The 16,894-nt window shown below is 52.7% G+C and overlaps 2 long non-coding RNA genes across 3 annotated transcripts; both read right to left on the bottom strand.

Annotated features, from left to right (window-relative positions):
- Nucleotides 1–438: 438 nt before the first annotated feature.
- On the bottom strand, nucleotides 439–2,715 carry LOC136151858 (uncharacterized). Of its 2 annotated transcripts, XR_010660098.1 has the most exons (4): nucleotides 2,102–2,715; nucleotides 1,676–2,009; nucleotides 1,021–1,114; nucleotides 439–765 (listed from the first exon to the last, which is right to left on the bottom strand). It is a non-coding gene; the product is annotated as an uncharacterized lncRNA (long non-coding RNA). The 2 variants fall into 2 exon arrangements; XR_010660097.1 differs by having other exon boundaries at nucleotides 1,676–2,715.
- Nucleotides 2,716–4,424: 1,709 nt separating this feature from the next.
- Nucleotides 4,425–5,167, bottom strand: LOC136151057 (uncharacterized). The gene is made up of 3 exons (XR_010660000.1): nucleotides 4,967–5,167; nucleotides 4,739–4,831; nucleotides 4,425–4,449 (listed from the first exon to the last, which is right to left on the bottom strand). It is a non-coding gene; the product is annotated as an uncharacterized lncRNA (long non-coding RNA).
- Nucleotides 5,168–16,894: the final 11,727 nt, after the last annotated feature.

Here is a 16,894-nt window from a genome sequence, read left to right as displayed (position 1 = left end):
GGGAACCCTGCTGAGGGTTACGTGGCGGCCTGGATGGGAGGGAGTCTGGGGGAGAACCGATACATGTGTATGCATGGCTGAGCCCCTTCGCTGTTTGCCTGAAACTATCACAACACTGTTAACCGGCTATACGCCCAATAGAAAATAAAAAAGCTTAAATAAACAAATAAGGGAGTCTCGCTCCATGCCCTACGGCTAATAGAAACACTACTCACTGCCCAGGGCCTCGTCCGGCTCTGGGATGAGGTCAACCATGAGACACTGTAAAGCAACTATACTCCAATAAAAAAAAAACTAAATGAAAAGGAAAAGGTCTATTCTGAGCTAAGTTCCAGAGAGACACTTTTGATGACATAAGCCAGGCCACGTCACTCCTTTGCTGAAAAGCCTCCATCCCACCCCACAATCCGTCCCAGCGGTACCTGTCATGTGGCTTCGACTCCTGCGCCTCTGTGCCTCGCTGGAGAGCAGGTGAAGTTCTGCTTTGGGTTTTAATGTGAATGGAAGCATCGATCGGTTAAACAGCAGCAACAACCACAACTGGAGGGTGCTCCCCCCGGGATCCTGAGGCCGCGGGCCCAGAGCGCCCGCAGAGACCCAGTCCTGCCAGCTGCCATCTTCCTCGTCTCCATGGCATGGGGCTGGGCTGGGGCCAGCTCTGATCTCAGCTGCGGTTCCCGTGGGCTGTGTCCAGACCGCACCGAGGGGCGGGACCAGGTCTCAGCTCTGCTGGGAGCCCTGTGGGATCTGGAGGCTCTGGGAAGGCTGGAGGGACACAGAGGAGAAGCGGGTTTCTGCACCTTGTTCCCCCCGCCTGACCCCCGCCCCAGTAGCTGCCTTGTGACTGCTTCCAGAGCCTCCTTCTGGGGTGGGGAGCAGGCGAGAGGTGCAGAGCTGAGCTTGCTGCAGCCTGCCCGAGGACTGCTGGGGGCGCAGTGGACCTGTCCCCTCGCTTACGATCATGGACACACTTGGGATTAGCTCCATGCAAGTCATTCTCCCTTCGTGGTCACTGCATACCTGAAATTTGGGGGCCTTCATGGTGGCTCAGTGGTAAAGAATCCGCCTGCAGTTCAGGAGACTCAGGTTTGACCCCCTGGGTCAGAAAGATCCCCTGGAGAAGGAAATGGCAATTAGCTCTAGTATTCTTGCCTGGGAAGTCCCATGGAGAGAGGAGCCCATAGTCCATGGGGTCATAAAACAATCGGACATGGCTGAGCCACTAAACCACCACCAAGTCATTCCCCACACCAGCTCTCTGCTGGGAAAGACGCTGGCGCTGTTGGTTTAGCTGTTCATCCAGCCCCTGCTTCCTCCACTCAGCCGTCCTCCTGCGGAGCAGAATTCCGACTTTGTGAAGGTTCCTCTCCCCTCTGCGTGATTCAGGGGGCTCCAGTTGCCATTCTGACCCTGACCGAGAGGAGACCCCAAGAGGTGCAGGCCCGAGGTGGCTTCCCCCATCCCTCTGCCGGGGCTGGTTTGTTAGCTGTTCGTTGGAGACAAGGGGTGTGTGAGGGGCTCCTGGGAGGGCTTGCTCCTTGTGCAGAGATGGTCCGTGGGTCGACAGTGCCGGGGCTGCTGCAGCCCGTTCCGGCTCCCCAGGGATAAAGCCAGCCCTGGGGTTGGAAGGGCAGAAGGAACCCACCAATCGTGATATTGCAGCCACTGAACTCACCAATACCGAGCCCCTTCCGATGAGAGGGAATAGATTTCCTTTTCATTTAGGCCTATGTGAGGCAGGGTTTTTCCACTCGTCACAAATGAAGGAATCCAGCGTCTGTCCTCTCAGAGCATCCAGGCCTTCCATGGTAAATAAACCCCCTGGCCGTGTCTCCACCGCCTGTGGGAGGAGAAGGCTTCCCAGGCACTCTCTGCGGGTTCCCTCTGGCTAAGGTCGCCCTGGGGATCTGAGGCCTGCTCCCCGAAGCAGCTCATAACACGTAACACGTCAAGTGAGGGACGGGGACCCTCCAGTCTGGGGACTCGTGTGACAGCCTGTCCCCTCCTTCCTGTGGGGGACGAGGAGAGGCAAGAGGAGGAGGAGGGGCTGGCAAAACGCAGCCTCCAGAGCCTCCCCGGATTTAGGAAGGCTTATCTGCACCTGCGCTGGGCGCTGAGTGCAGGTTCGAGGACCGGAACCGGGAGAGGGAGGCAACGTGTGAAAGCTTCGCTCGGCCTCGACCCCCACTTTCACCTCTCTTCCTGAGACCTTCGCTTCTGCAGCCTCCAGGCTCCAGGCGGCGCCCTTCGCTGCTCCTGCTCTGGGCTTTGCCTTGAGCTGCCGCTTCCAAGGGGCCTGCGCTTTGGGGTGTTCAGACCTGGGGTGCAGACACCATTTCTCAGCCACAGCCCATGGGTGTCTCACAAGCAGTGAGGACGTGCCCCGGGGTGTGTGCTGTTGAAAGCAGTTGGAGATGGGCTCGTCTGAAGATCGCAGACCTCTTGGCCTTTAAAGCGCTTGTTAGAGCCGACCCGAGGCTGCCCCCCACCACACGCCCACCCCCGGGATACGGGGCCCCAGGCGTGCTGCCCAGAGCTTAGGGCAGCGCCGTGCACTTGCAGAAACCGCCGTCTGCTCACTGCTTGCCGCTCAGGGCAGGGGGGAGCGGGAACCGGGGCAGCCCCAGATGGGTCCAAGGCTCCAGTCTCCACGGGAGGAGGGACATCCGTCCTGCCCCGGGCAGTTGTCTGTGCAGGGAGGGGGCCGATGTTGACCTTGACCCCTCCTTCCAGGCTGCCCCCTTCTCAGCCTTCTCCGACCAGGGGCGGCTCCACCCTCTGGGTCCTTTCTGTGCCCCCTCCCCTGTCCCCCTCAGCACCTCCACAATCTTCAGACGTGCTCGGAACCGGACACTGCTCATTAACAAGACTCTGTTCCTCGGACGAACACCCAGAGGAGGAGCACCGCTTCCCAGCGATCGTGTGATAAACTTATCTTAATATTTTTCAGGATCTGGCTGGACAGTGGGCAATGGGTCCAGTGAAAACCCAGGAGTGTCTGGGCCGGTCTGTGCCTTCCCCTCTGGCGGGATGCCGCCTGCTCCACCCCTGCCCTGGAGGCAGCTTCAAAACCTTCTTTCCCGAGCATCCGTGTCCTCTCGGGCTGCAATTTCAGAGTGCGTGGCATCGGCTGGGACTCACTTGTATTCTCTGCGAGCGTCCTCCCCACCCAGCGCCTGATCCACTTTCCTGTGGGGTGGGCAAGGGGGGCACCTTCACCTCCAGGGCCGGTCACTTGCAGACATGGCGTAGGTTGGTTCATAGAAGAACAGATACGATCCTCACGTCTATCCCATGAGATGGCATCGTCACACCCATTTCACAGACAGGATCTGCCAATAAAAACAAAGTGCTGCATCGGCGTTCAACTCAAGTCTGCCCTTGGGATGACTGTGTTACCGTTTGTTAAGCTTGGTTTGACGTGACCACCCGGCGCAGGGCCTCCCACGTAAATGACTCCCAATAAACGTGGGATCGGGAGTGCTGGGAGAGCCAGCTGGGCGTCTGGAATAATGTTGGCGTAGCCTCCTGAAGGGGTGCTTACACTTTAGACAGGGGAGGGTGAAGAGATACAGGTGGAGGACCCTCTATGCTTGGTAGAAAGTAGAGCGACTTTTTGCCGTCCTTCCCTGACCCGCTGTTCAGAAGGGACCGAGTGAATATTGTTTCACTTTGCCCAGCCTCCATCAGAGGTGGGAGTCCCCGTGTGCTCCCCTGGGTCCTGGAAACATCCAGCCTCCACCAGGGGGGAGCCCCTGTGGGGACCCCGGGTCCTCGTCTTCCTCGTCCTCGCTGGTACATGCTGGGCTCTCATTACACGAGGGTCTCTCTAGTACCCATGGCTCCCCGTCCTCCCTTCCTGCCTTAGCAGTGCTCCCCCGTGCAGCTCCTCCCGGGACCCAGATGGTGACCCAAGGCCGCCTACACAGCCGCTCCCCTCCAGCCAGGGGCTCTGGCCGACTGCCCCTTCCCGCGTCCACCTGCTGCTCTGTAACATCTGGTGGCCAGAAGCCAGGAGCCCTCTATCCACGGCCGTCTGCTCGGGGGTCTCTCTCTCATCGTGTCGGGGATGAACGCAGCGCTGGGTTTGAGCCAAGCACCTGCTCAGTGAGGAGCCACCACGGCCAGGCTCCCCCAAGGACTCCGGCACCTGCTCGTCATCATCCTCCAGAGCAGTCAGCCCTTCCTGCACAGAAACGTCCTCAGAGTGGCTCCAGGAGACGGGCAGACCCCTCGCCCATCATCACGCCTCCACGCCCTCTTCAGCTTCCAAGTCTACTCGTTCGCTGCCGGTTCCACAAGCTGCGATTCTCATCCACAAATATTTAGGCTCCGAGACTCAGAACATCCGCTGAGCCACAGCTGGGAGATGGCCGTGCGGGCGTCTGTTCAGTTCTCTGAATCCACTGCCCTGCATCTGGCTTCCCGATCCGGCCACCTGACCTTGACCTGAGTGATTTCAGAGCTGACGGTGGGACTCTGGCAGCAGGAAGTGAGGCCTCCGAGGGGGAAAGAGGCTCAGCTTCAGAAAGCCGCTGGGGTCATGGCACAGGCGCCCCGAAGGTGAGTCTGTCCCTCCTGGCACATGCTCCCCCACTCCGTCCCCGCGGCCGCAGGAGCGCGTGCCTGGCCCAAGGCCCCCCACCGCGGGAGGCAGGACGGGTCACCGTGGTTGTGTTGCAAGCCGAGGGGCTGGCGTGTGCCCTGGGGCCTGGCGCGCACCCGGCCACTCACTCACGTCCGCTCTCTTCTGGGTTTGCAGATCTGCGAGTCAAACGAGAAGACACTGCTCTTCTCTTCCTCTTCCTGTAACCATTCCTCCTCTTGGGTTCTTTTTTGTGGAAAGCAAAGTTACAAGAAGAGAGCCAAATGCAGTAACACCCTGGGCTGAATTGTGAGCCTGAGAAATGTGAACAGAGTGAAAGGTGTGTGCAGGCGTCTCTGTGATGCTGAGTCAATCACTAACCTGCTCTGGACCTGAGTCTGCTCACAAGACCCCACCGAGCTGTGGTCAGGAGTCTCTCCTGGGTGTGTTTCCCTTGCCTTGCGTGGTTTTCTGAGCCCACTTATAGTAAACGTGGGAGGTACCCTCAAGGCACCGGGTGATGCCGTCCTACTCGCGGCGGGTGGTACTGCGGTGTGGCCCGCCGGGAGCCGAGGCTGCTGCTACTTTCTGTGTTTCCAGGAAGCCGAGGGGAGACGCAGAGTTCTGCTGCTGGACGAGCCTCCCTCTCGTCCAGCGGGGCAGGTCCAGCAGGCCCACGTGCAGCTGCCTGGCGGCGAGTCCCTGGCTTCACTCGGTGAGACACCAGCGCCCTTTGGAAAAACTCCCAGAGCTGTTTTTCTGTCTCTGCTCTCCAGCATGAGGGCAGAAGAGGCGGCTGGATTTCGTCCCTCAGCAATCAACAAGAATGAGGCAAATGAGAGTGACTTTTAGAAAGAAAAAATACTCCCGCTTTCCAGGGAGACGCATGATTCGGGACACGACATGGCGTTTGCCGTTCGACTGTCTACTTTCTGAATTCACACGCCACGAGTGGGGAAGAGGCAAGGGTGCAGGCAGAAGGGAGGAGCGAAACCCTAGAACACAGCAGGCGTGGAACAGGGGACGCAGGTCCCAGGGCCCACCCTGAGCGAAGTGACACCGGCTGCGGGCCGCCAAGGCAGCCACGCCGCCAACACACGCCTTGTGAAGTGCGCGTGTCATTTCATTCTTCCCAGACCGGCACGCTTTCAGTTTAGGATGGGGGTGGGAGGGGAGGGTGGGCAAAAGACGGCCCCGGGGTCTCTCAGATTCCGCACCCCTCTCCCTCTCCCCTCGCCTCTTCCCACAGTCCCCTGCCTCCTGGCTGAGAAGAGTTGCCCTTTATAAGGACGGTCTCCCAAAGACAGCCCAGGGCACGCTCAGGCTATTAATGGATCAGAGATAGAAAATGAAATCCCACTATTTCCTGCCAATCAAATTCTTCCCCGAGCCAGAACCTGAGCCCAGGTGAGGGAGTCTTAGCCCCAGCTCACAGGGCTCCCCAGCCTTCATAGGTCTGATCTTTTACATTTAATTAAAAGAAATCATTTAAGCTTACAGGCAACATTAAGTCCTTGGTAGCCGGGGAGACCGTAGGTCATGGATAATTGACATCCAGCGAACATCCCCAAACCTCATTCGCATCAGTAATCCCAACGCCGCCTTACTCCGGCCAAACATGCTCTCACCGGAGCTGCTAATCATGCTGCCCTCTTGCCCAGCTGGCCCCCCCTGCCCCGCTGCCCCCTTCCCTGCCTCAGCTCACCTCCCAGCGGAAGCGTGAAGTACTGCACAGGCCTGCCGGCCGACCACCAGCCACGGAAGCAGAAAACGTTATAACCGAGCCTCTGCATGCACGCGCCCCATTTCCCACAGAGCGAACACCCCAGATCCAAGTCTTAGAACCTCCAAATTGGTGCTTGAGGAGTACTGCAAAGACAGGTGTGCTATAAACAGGTTTTTCCTTCCTAACCAGACTCACTATGAGATTCTTTAGGCCAATGGGTATTAATTTCTATAGGTTCTCAGATTCTTTCGAGAAATTAAAGAACTATACAGATCCATCGCCCCCCCAAATCGTGTTCACATGTATATACATCAAATTTCACTTACAATAGTGTGGGTTTCACAGGAGTGGGGAGCTTGTAGATATTAGCTCTAATGTGAAGAAAAAATAAGTGTGAAAGCAACCTATGTGTCCAAGGAGAGAAGGATGGATAAAGAAGGGGCGGTGTGCATAGACATAGACGGAGACAATGGAATACTACTCAGCCACAAAAAGCAACAGCATTTTGTTATTTGCAGCACCATGGATAGACCTGGAGGGCATTGTGCTAAGTGAAATAAGTCAGAGAAAGACAGATGCTGCAGGATTTCACATATATGTGGAATCTAAAAAACAGCAGACTAGTGAATTTGAGGAAAAAAAAGAAGCAGTCTCACGGATACAGAGAACGAACGGGTGGTTACCAGTGGGGAGGGGTGGGGCAGTGTGAGGGTGGGGGCTTAAGAGGTATAAACTCTTGGTCGTAAGACGGGCTCAAGGATGTATTGCACAACACAGGGAATATAGCCAATATTTTGTAATAGCTGTAAGTGGAAAGCAACATTTGAGAACTGCATTAAAAATTTAAAAAGAACACACAGACGTGATCTTTTTTTGTTATTAGCTTGCAACTTACAGGAAAGAAGAGTACACCATGTAACACTAGCTGTGTTAAAGGCTGCAATGATAGCGACCCCAGAGGGACTTGGTGGTCCAGTGAGACTGCCTGCTGACGCAGGGGACCCAGGTTCGATCCCGTGTGGCCACGAGGATCCACATGCTGGGGCTGCAGCTTAGCCCGGGTGCCACCACTACTGAGCGTGGAGAGCCGGCACTCGGCAACAAATACGCAGCACAGCCGAAAATAAAAATAAATTAATTAAAAAAAATTTTAAGTGCACCAGTAAAACATATATGTGCTTAGTCGCTCAGTTGTGTCCAAGTCTTTGCAACCCCGTGGACTGTGGCCCACCAGGCTCCTCTGTCCATGGGGATTCTCCAGGCAAGAATACTGGGTTGCACTGTCATGCCCTCCTCCAATAAAAGATGGAAACATATACACAATTTAATTACATGTGTTTTATCAGGTAGAATGGACAAGGATTTACCAGATCTGTTTGGGTTACTTTAAAGACTTCTTTTCAATATCCTTATAAAGATTGCTTCAGAGTATATAATAAATCTGTTATTAATATCTAAAATCTATTGGCAGCCACTGCACAGCTACACACGAGGGCAGAGCAGGGATCAATTATTTCTGACAAGAACAGGGTTGTCCAGAATGACATCACAGAGAAAGTGACATTTAAATGGAGCCCTGAGTATAATTTGAAAAGAACTTCAATAGGTGGAAGGACATGACATTAACATGTTAGGAATTGAGACCAACGGAAGGTGAACCAGTAATAAATATCCTGCCTCTCTGGAACTGAAAGTCATTGGCATTTATCAAAATTTAGAAGCATGTCAAATGCATAGGTGATGTCTATTTGAAAGCCATTTTCTCCTGGCTTTCCTCATTTCCTCATAATTTCACTTCAGGAATGCGATCCCTACACAAAGAGTCCTCACAAACTCCACCTGAAATGTTTCGTTGGCGGCACTCCAGGCCTCGGGCACAGGAGGCTTCTCCTGTGGCAGGAGATTGGAAGGAAGTGCCAGGTCGACAAAAATGCACATGTGGAAATTGCCAGATGGGACCCCAGGCCGGGGAGAGAGCTGCCAACGGAAAGTGCAGTTTTAGGGGAGACGGTTCCACAGTCGGGAGGGCCATGGATGGAGAATTTCACTTTGCAAAACTGATATCAGGCGAATCCAGCCTTCACAGTGCTTTGCAGTGAGTGGCCTTAGAGGCTGCCCAGGCGGCGTTAATGGTAGACTAGAAGCCGCCTGCCAATTCAGGAGACGCTGATTCAGTCTCTGGGTTGCAAAAATCCCCTGGTGTGGGGAACGGCAACCCGCTCCAGTATTCTTGCCTGAGAAATCCCATGGACAGAGGAGCCTGGTGGGCTGCAGTCCATGGGGCCACAAGCTCTGCAAAAATGGTTTCTTGGATAATTGAAAGCTCCATCTGTAAGGGGCTTCCCAGGTGGCGCTAGTGATAAAGAAACCTCCTGCCAACGCAGGAGACGTAAGAGACCTGGGTTCGATCCCTGGGTTGGGAAGATCCCTGCAGGAGGGCATGGCAAATTCGCTTCAGTGTTCTTGCCCGGAGAATCCCCATGGACGGAGGAGCCTGGTGGGCTATAGTCCAGAGGGTGGCCAAGAGTCAGACGTAACTGAAGTGACGGAGCACCCACCGCATCTGGAAGGCAGCCCCGGAGTAAAACGCCTTCTCTTGCTCTTAACAATGGAAACTGGAGTTAGTTGGTCCTCTGCCTCTTTTTAAATCAAATTTTATTATGAATCTTTAGACCAGGTGTCTAAAAATGTTAGATCTGTTTTAAATTAGAGCTGCTTTTGTTCCCACGAAAATCTAAGAGGAGACTCCTGTAAAGTGGGGAGCCGCTCTGGTAAAAGCAGAGCCGGGGTGGGCAGGGCAGCCTTCCTGCTGCTCGTGGGCCGGGGAGCAGCGGTGTGGTTTCACCCCGGGGCTGGTGAGGACCGCAGCGTCTCAGCCCTGCTGAGCCAGGGCATATGTGATCCTGGTGATACAAACACACGCGAGAGCTTGAGAAGCTCTGCTCTAAGGAAATCTCAGCCTTGTGTGATGTTTGCCCACACCAAAGATGAACCGGAGGTGGAGGCTATTTTCACTTAGAGGTGGAAATAAATTCCGGGTGACATTATTTTCTCTGGCAGTTTATGAAGCCGGGAGAAACCCCATGATGGATGATCCCTGCCAGAGACGCGGGCAGACTAGGTCCCTGAACAGCCCTCAGGCCCGGCTGACCTTTCCAGGAGTCACAGCATCTTGACTCTTGACCCTGGCCCTTCAGCTCCGCTGCTGGTCTCTGCCTTGGGGGTCCCATCCTCCCCACTGAAATCACTGAGCTCATTTCAGAAACAGCAATCTTCTACCCACTCCTCAACCCACAGTGGGCACCCACTGTGGTCCCTTTAAAGATGCTGGCATCCTAGCCCTGATGTATTTTTCTGGGTAATCTTGGGGATGAAGATGGGCAGACAGGTTAATACAGCCACTCCAATCCTCCCACCTCCCTGTGTTTGTATGTCTCTTTTGACCATATCTAAGAGTTTCTGGTATCTTCGTTTAATGTCATGCAAGATACTCACATTTCAGTCAGCTCAACAAGCAAAGAGACCACCCCCAGTTATTCAAGGATAAAAAAAATTCAAACCAATGTATCCATGTTGATAAATTTCATCCCAAAGCCATTGCAGAGGACCTGTGAGCCTGAAGTCCGTAGAACTAAGACAGTTCTAGGCAGCCCACCAAGATCCTACTTGATTCATATGAAAGCAAACAGACAAATAAGCCAACAGAACGTCTTGGCCTGATGACTGGAGGCTGCTGGACTGATCCCGAGGGCTCCGGTCACTGTCACGGAGTCACGGCCACTCACCGCCCCAGGGTCAGCTCAGAGACACAAAATGAGGCGATGCAGCATTTCTGTAGCAAGATGGTGCAGCGACAGCCCAGTACATGGGACTCATCTGCCCTCTGTCCTTGGAGCCTGGCTCTAAGATTACGTGAATGCTCAGGGCATGGCCTCTGAGGTTTACCGGATGGAGGGGCCCCTGATGAAGCTTACCAAATAAAAAATATTTCAGATCAAACTGTCCCCTGTGAACTCAATGGAAGGTCATGTGTGATTATTGTCTTAGTTCCTAAACTGCACATTCACATTCAGAACAGGCGTGTTGGGGGACCCCACGTTGTCTTCCTGACCTGTAAACTGAGGGTTTTGTAAGGAAGCCCCAGGTGGGGACCTATGGAAATACCCTTCCCAGTTAAACAATCAGTCAAGGGCAATATATCATCCAAGGGGAAATTTCAAAGAAGGTGACTCTTGATGGTATAGGATTAAGGATTCCGATCATACCATGTTCTGACTCAGCCTTGGCCTGTGTAGAAGACAGGCTTGTGGGCCATTGTAAAACCAACCAAACGGGGATGCTAATTGCACATGTTCCTCGGGGATATAGACTGTTGACTGCTAACATCAGTATAATTGTGAGAGCCTGGTGAACAGCTATTGATCCAGAAAACTCTCCTTCCTCTTTTCTCATAAGCAGAGGACACCAAACCCATTTTTATTTCACCTGGCAAGGATGGCAGTACACGCCAATCATCCCATCTCCTTGTGCTTGTATGTTTTTTAATAATTAGATTAATTTTAATTGAAGGGTAATTCCTCTACAATGTTGTGTTGGTTTCTGCCAAACATCAGTATGAATCGGCCACAGGTATACCTATGTCCCCTCTCTCGGACCTCCCTCCCACTTCCTTCCCCATCCCACCCCTCTAGGTTGTTACAGAAACCCAGTTTGAGTTCCCTGAGCCACACAGCAAATATGTCTGTTTTAACCACATCTTAAGAATTTTTGGCATTTTCAGTTCATTTCATGCAAGCCATCTAAATTTTAGTCAACCTGACAGGCAAACAGAATCACTCCCAACTAATCAAGAATAAAAAGAGAAACCTCAAACAAGAGTGTGTGCTCAGTCATTCAGTCGTGGTGGACTCTTTGCAGCCCCATGGACAATAGCCCATCAGGCTCTCCTGTCCATCGAATTTCTCAGGCAAGAATACTGGAGTGGGTTGCCACTTCCTACTCCAGGGGATCTTCCCGACCCAGAGATTGAACCGACATCTCTTGCATCGGCAGGCAGATTCATTACCATTTGGCGCGTTGATAAATTTCATCCCAAAATTACTGCAAAGGATGGCCTTACTCAAGACAGCACCAGCTCTAGGCCCCTGTGTTTTGTTTAGTCTGCAGACCATCTCACCCCGGATGCACTGCATTGCACTTTAACACTGATAGGAGTGACTAGTGAGCAGGAGGTGGTAAATCCCTGGATACCTCGATACGATACAGGTGCGCTGGAATGGGAGATAAGCGCCTTAAGGACGTTAAGAGTGTGGGGCTTCCATAAAGTTCCTGGTGTCTGGGGGAGCAACGTGGGGCATGATGAAGTTCCTCTTTGAAATTAAATACAAGTTCTGTGCCTGGCACCGCCATGGTGAATAATAAGGTGCAAAGCCGGACAAGTGTCTTTGTATCATGGAGACAACTCACTCCAGATACGGCTGCACTGACCCAGGTTATTTACTAGGTAATCCCAAGGGAGCCAGTTTTGAGTGGGGCCCAAAGCAAGAGGAGCCTTTTCCAGCTGGCTCTTGGGACTTATGACCTAACACCTCATGAGTCTGTGATAGAACATGATGCTGGATGGAGCCTGGAGCAAGACCAGGGATATGCCTTCAACCAGAGGCCAAAAGCAGAAAGCAGGAAATAGACCATCAGGTCTCACTGTCACTCCTGAGGACCACTTCTGACCAGACCCCAGACCATTCATGCATAATGATCTCCATCACCTCTACAGTAAAGCGTCCCAACCAACGAGGGTCTGACTGAAAGCCCAAGAGGCAGAGAACAGGAAGCAGAGGAAAGGAATCTGCACCTGCCGCCTGCGGCCTTCCGGCACTCCACGAAGACTAGTACTCTGATGACGGTGCAGGGCTCTGACTCGCTCTCTGCTAGGGACACACTTACGCACACCAGCCAACTTTCCCTTCCTCGCTCACTCTTTCCTCCACTATTTTACACAGACCACGGCACACTTTGGAGATATTGGGGGTTTGTTTCCAGAGCACAGCAATAGGGAGGATATTCTAAGAAAGCGAATCACATGAATTTTTTGGTTTCCCACTGCACATAAAAATTATGTTTACACTATAGTATAGTAAGTGTGCAATAGCCTTAAGCCTAAAAACAAATGTACGTACCTTAATTTAAAAATGCTTTACTGCTTAAAAAAATGCTGTCCTCTGAGTCTTCAGCAACGCATAATCTTTTTTCAATAATAACATCAAAGATCGTTGATCACACATCACCTTAACAAACAGAACAATAATCAAAAAGTTTTAAACATTTTGAGAATTACCGAAACATGATGCTGAGACATGAAGTGAGTAAATGCTTTGGGGAAAAACGGCACCAGTAGACTTGTTCCGTGCAGGGGGGACCGCAAACCTTCAATCTGTGAAACACTCAGTGTCTGCGAAGCCAAATAAAGCAAAGCGCGATAACACGAGGTCTGCCGGTCCTTTGTTGGTTGTTAACAGTGTATTTTGATGCTGGGTTTCAGGACCTCCAGGCTGGGGCTGACCTGGATGAGGAGAGAACTCCTGCAAGGGCTGAAGGGGAGTCGGGCCTCTGCTCTGGGGAAGGACACGCGCGTTGGTAGGTGAACAGGTGAGCTGCTGATAAGACGCTCCATCACAGGGACGGTGCACGTGCAGGTCGAGTGGCCGGTGGAAGGGACCGCCGTGGGTGCCGGCGGCCAGCTCTCCTAGCATCCACTCCGGGCCCTGGTGGCAAGCCAACCCGCCCTGCCACAGCCTGGGAGGTAAAGCTGCGTTTCCCAGATGGCCCTGCCATGAGGACCTGCCAACTGGGAGATGCAGAAAGAGAGGCAGGTGTGAAGGGTGCCCTTGGGCCGTGGATCCTGGCAGAGCTGGCACCAGCAGCCAATCCGGGCAGCTCCCCTCGGGGCTGCAGGGTCGGCCTTCTGCTCCTGTGGTGTCTGCAGCCCCGGGGGCAAAGCTCCCATCACAGCAGAAGCTTCAAGTGTGAGGCTGGGGCTCCCAGAGAGAGAGCCCCGCCACCGTGTGAATGTCTAAGGCCAGGTACCAAACCCAGCCAGCAAAAGAGGCTTCTGTTCTCTGCCCCCAGCCCCGGCTGACACTCTGGGAGTGGGCAGCGTTGGCCGCAGAAGCTCCAGAAATATAAAAACTGATGCCCATTCAATTTGGACACTATGGACTATTTATGGACACTTATAATGAGAAATAAAAACAATATGCCAATTGTATTAGCCTGTTATGTAAAGGGCATTTTTCAAAAAGCTTCAGAAAATACACTGGCCGAGTGAGTCATTATGACCCCTCGCCTCTGAAAACAATTGTGTGTTCAGGCCCCAAGTGCACATCGTATTTGTATTGAATGCAACGCGATCACTGGAAGATAACTGCGCGAGGGGGCAGAGATGCCGGCCCAGGGTTGTGGGTGCCAGAGCAGGTGGCCTGAGCTCAGACAGGGGGTCGACCCCTAGCCGACTGCAAGCCCTTGAGCAAGCTGCTTACTCTCCCTGGGCTTCGTTTTCGTCTTCTGTAAATTGGAGAGAATCCTAGTCACTGCATCACCAGGGAGCCGTGAAGGTGAACTGAACTCACGTGTGTAAAACGCGTGCAGCGGTGTCAAGAGCCTGGTGAACTGTGCACATTTGCTGCTGTTCTTATTATTTCACGTTAACATGTTGGCCTTTGGACTTACCAGCCAAATGAAGATGCAAAAAATACGAGGACGGAAATGAAGAATCTACTGCACTGTGTTGGAGACAAGTAATATTCTTAGGTGGCAAATGTCCCCTGGACACAGCTCCTTGCAGCAGCATCTGAGGCCGGGTTGCGAGCCCCCAGGGCAGGTGTGCGGGAGGACCCCCACTGCACGTCCACGAGAGGCCAAGGCGGCCGGGAAGCATGCTTCCCGGGGTGGGAGCACCACGGGCAAGGCCTGCCCCACCCCTAGCCCTCCTGCTCACCCAGACTGTGGCGTCCGGGGCCTTGAGTCTGCCTCCGCTGAGCAACCCTATCAGCTGGAAATAAGAAGCCGTTCTTGACCACCCCCAGGGATTCACCAGCCCGGGGCCATCACGGGTGTGAACACCCTCGGCCAGGATTGAAAGGGCCCACGAGGGTAGAGTACCCGCCATGCCCACGCCGTCTGGGCAGGTCCGCGTCTGCATGGCCCAGCATGGTCGGTGCTTACTGCCAGGAGCCACGGACTGCTAGCAAACGCCTCCTCTGAAGAAGCAGAGAGTCACTGTACATTTCCTGAAGAAGGCAAGGGACTGACGAGTGCTGTCAGAACATGCCGCCTGTAGTCACTCAGACACCATCGTGGCCCCTAGTGGCTTGCAGCAAAACGAAGGTACGGTCCACTTGGGCAGGTCAGTTTTAATCTGAGGATGCGGGGGACGCAGTAAGGCATTTGCCGTGGGAGTAACCTGTAATTAGCACCGTGGCTTCCCTTCTCTTATGTAATTCAGATTTAGGGCAGCCAAACCAAGACGCAGGATCTGAGCCTATTTCAGGGAACAACGGTCAAGAGATACATGAAACTGGGACTGTTCCAGCAAACTCGTGATTTGTAGCCACTATAGAAGCAGGGTTCATTTCAAACGCACCTAAGGAAATTGGTCTGCTAAAGCCTTCTGTGGTTTCACTCTCCTAGCATGAGGTTTCTACCTTTTATGTCTTGCCAGTGCTATTAAGACTCCTTTTAATTAGATGTTTGCTTGATTGAACTCATGTGGGAACTTCCATGGCAAACACAGGATCTTGGCCCTGCGAAGCCTTGTCGGTGGGGAGGAGAAACAATCACCCTGAACTAATTACCAGCGACATGAAAGAAAAGCACAGGTAGTTATAAGGGTATCACAGAGAGCGTAATTAGGATGAGGGTCACAGAAGGTGCATCGGTCAGGGCTCTTATTGGCAGGTAGCTGTTACTAATTCTGGCTAACTTAAGAAGGGAAAAAAATGTGCTGAAATGCCACTGGATACTCACTGGATTGCTGGACAGGCTGGAGAATCTGGTTTCAGTTCAGTTCCGTCGCTCAGTCGTGTCTGACTCTTTGCGACCACATGGACTGCAGCACGCCAGGCCTCCCTGTCCATCACCAACTCCCAGAGTTTGCCCAAACCCATGTCCATTGAGTCGGTGATGCCATCCAACCATCTCATCCTCTGTCATCCCCTTCTCTTCCTGCCCTCAATCTTTCCCAGTACCAGGGTCTTTTCCAATGAGTCAGCTCTTTGCATCAGGTGGCCAAAAAAGTATTGCAGTTTCAGCTTCAACATCAGTCCTTCCAATGAACACCCAGGACTGATCTCCTTTAGGATGGACTGGTTGGATCTCCTTGGATCAGTACTAGTGATAAGTCACTTTTAGTCATGCCCGACTCTTTGCGATCCCATGGACTATATACAGCCCACCAGGCTCCTCTGTCCATGGGATTCTCCAGACAAGCATACTGGTGTGGGTTGCCATTTCCTTCTCCAGGGGATCTTCCTAAAATAGGGATCGAACCCGTGCCTCTTAGGTCTCCCGCATTGGCAGGAGGGTTCTTTACTTCTAGCGCCAACTGGGAAGCCCATAATACAGTCCATGGAATTCTCCAGGCCAGAATACTGCAGTGGGTAGCCTTTCCCTTCTCCAGCAGATCTTCCCAACCCAGGGATCAAACCCAGGTCTCCCACGTTGCAGGGGGATTCTTTATCAGCTGAGCCTCAAGGGAAGCCCAACTTAGAGCCTCCTTAGCCTCAGATGTCAGTAATGCCAGGCTGCAGGATACGAGGTTAATATATATAGTGAATTGCTTTCATACCAACAACGAACAAGTGGAATTTGACGTTTAAAGCATAGAACCATGGCTCAGTGGTGAAGAATCCGCCTGCCAAGCAGTAGACACGGGTTCACTTCCTGGCTTAGGAAGATCTCCTGGAGGACGAAATGGCAACCCACCCCAGCATCCTTGCCTGGAGAATCCTATGAGCAGAGGAGCCTGGCGGGCTACAGTCCACGGGGTCGCAAAGAGTCGGACACGACTGAGCGACTAAACAGTAACACCACCACCACCATTTACATTAACATGCCCTAAAATGAAATGCTTAGGTATAAATCTAAAAATATATATATATATATATATATAAAATCTATATGAGGGAAATGACAAAACTCTGATGAACAATTTTAAAGTAGAAGTAAATAAATGGAGAGATATTCCGTGTTTGTGGATGGACTCAATATTTCCAAGACATCAGCCGTTCCCAACCTAATCTATAGATTCAGTGCAACCTTGAATTTCAGCAAGTTATCTTGTGGATGTTGGCAGACTGACTCTAAAGGGGATGGAGAGACAGAGGACCCAGCAGAGCCCACACAGCTCTGGAGGAGGAGCTTTTCTGGGCATGAGGTGGACACCACGTACTGATGACCATGGAGAATTAGGAGAGAATGAGACAGCCCGTAGTGGTCAGGAAGCTACAACAGCCTGCTTGACTTGGCTGCTTTTATCTGTGAGCGAACTCACCTTCTGTTTTAAGGTCCTGCTACTTTGAACTTCCTGT

This window comes from Muntiacus reevesi, chromosome 20 (genome assembly GCF_963930625.1).
Source record: "Muntiacus reevesi chromosome 20, mMunRee1.1, whole genome shotgun sequence".
NCBI classification, from domain to species: domain Eukaryota; kingdom Metazoa; phylum Chordata; class Mammalia; order Artiodactyla; family Cervidae; genus Muntiacus; species Muntiacus reevesi.
The sequence above is the reverse complement of the archived record's forward strand: the minus strand, read 5'-3'. Positions and strand labels throughout refer to the sequence as shown.